Below are 2,274 nucleotides of genomic sequence, written 5' to 3'. Positions count from 1 at the left end.
GATATTAAGCGAAATGTACAATATAATAAAACGGTGAAGTTACCTATTAATGTAGTAATGTGTATCACATATAATGTCTTGTGACTTCGGGTGTAGTTTGTAATTTAGTCAGATTATTTATAACGGTATAAAAAGATTTATTTTATTTATTTATTTTAAAAACGAGTATCGTGTCAAATGTGATTTGCTTTACTTTAATATGTTTAAGTATCGTGATTATTGTATTTAAATCCACATTAACTTTAGAGTGGCTTAAAATAGAATAATATGAAGAGTTTGAAGAGATATAGTTAATTAAGATTGTAACCAAATATGTTTGTGTGCTGGATACATTTATTAAACGGTCAGTTTTGTCTCATATTGTGTTTAATTTTTACCTCAAGTGTTACGGAAATTAAATAACTAATACTAGTAGGTTAGAATTACTCGTGTTGCATTTAGAATTGACGTTCGACCGACTAACAGTAAAGGAATACATGCAACCTGTACATGTCAGCGAAGAAATTCAAAGACATGTGTCAAGTTAACCAATCCGTAGAGCATCAGCGTGGTTGACTATGGTATTCACTCCTTATAGGTAGGCTCCGAGCCTCTCAGTGGGGAGACGTATAGTTAGCCAGTAATGATAAAATAAATATAGTTTTTTATGTCTCAAACCCCAGAACTTCTATTACGACCCAAGTGTTTTTCTGTATCGATTTAGTTAAATATGTCTTTTGGATAAATTTAAATAAAAAATTTAAATGCTGAAAATATCCACTACCGTATTTTTGCTTAGTAAACTCATTATTTCTAATTCAATGTAAATACATAAGTTAAAAAAACACAATAGAATATTACATAACTCATTTGACTGAAATAGTTTTTTAAAAGTTCAATAGTTTCTACAACAAAATGTTGTACATTTTTTTACCTATAGTTAAATGTTTTTCAATAATAACTAACGACGTTACCTTGAAAGGTGGACAGAGATTACGGATACGTATAATGCCGTCTGGGCACATTTTTATATCTACATATGTTTGCTCGTTAGTTTCGAGTTCTAGTTTCTCTGCAGACTTATTAAAAACTTTACCTTATTGTTTGTTATCCCTAAAACTTTCCTTTGAACGATCGAAAATTTTACAAAAACGGGAATATAATTTTGGTCGTAAAAAAAAATAGATAATAAATGTTTATTCCTAATACATTTTGCTAGTCAATTATAAACTAGTAGACTATTGTTTATGTAAGAAATATTTTAATAAATAAATAAAATAAATACAAATGCCAATAAACCTTTTTATGTTTAATTTAAAGTTATATAAGTAAGTTAAGATATTCGCATACCAAAACACAGAAGACAAAACCTAACGCGGTTAAAAATAAATTATTCTTTTGTCCGAAGACTTAATTGTTATAGAACGTCTATTTTTTTCAATAACAATACAAATTTTATGTCACCGTTACGGGTAAAAACTGCGCTTGAATATTCATGAGAGTCGCGGCCGCACACTAGATATTTAAATAGCATTATGAAGTTAAGACGAAGAAGTTATGAAAACCAAAAAAAACATATTCGAGAATTTGGCATGTATTGTTATAATGGCACATATACTTTACCTATGTAAAAAAATCAATGACGTGTTTAACATTTGATTTTAATTAATATTTCAAACGGTTCGCATAGAGCGTAGAGCGAAGGCAGCTGAGGGCTTAAACACTTCATTAACCTGCAGATCCTGGCTTTGAAACCTGCCATTTACCCACATACTTACGGTAAGGAAATACGTCATGATGCAACTTGCAAAGATCTGAAAAGAGATTCAAAAATATGTGTCAACTCATCCCAAATTAAACTAGCCTGGTCTGGCTATATCAATGAATGTAACCATAACGTTGATGTTATTAAATTATGTTTTAACTAAGAGCGTCCGTACACCTTTGACTAAACAGTTGTGCGCTTGTCGATTGTTTAGCCCGTTCAACTGTTTAATTGCACAACTACAAATCGAGTTGTGTGCGCATATCATAACAATCGAAACAAGACTAACCAATTATGCTATAGTTTATTTTAAGGTGTGCGCACGCTCTGTTTTTATTTCTTACTAGCTTTTGCCCGCGACTCTGTCCGCGTGGAATATAAAGAAATAAAAGAGTAAGTAGCCTATGTGTTCTTCCAGACTATTGTCTACATCTATACCAAATTTCATTGAAATCCGTTCAGCCGTTTAGGCTACAAACTCTAACAAACATACGTCTATCCATCCATCCATCTAAACTTTCGCATTTATA

Source organism: Papilio polytes, unplaced genomic scaffold, assembly GCF_000836215.1.
Source record: "Papilio polytes unplaced genomic scaffold, Ppol_1.0 DF824180.1, whole genome shotgun sequence".
NCBI classification, from domain to species: Eukaryota; Metazoa; Arthropoda; class Insecta; order Lepidoptera; family Papilionidae; genus Papilio; species Papilio polytes.
This window is presented reverse-complemented; position numbering follows the sequence as displayed.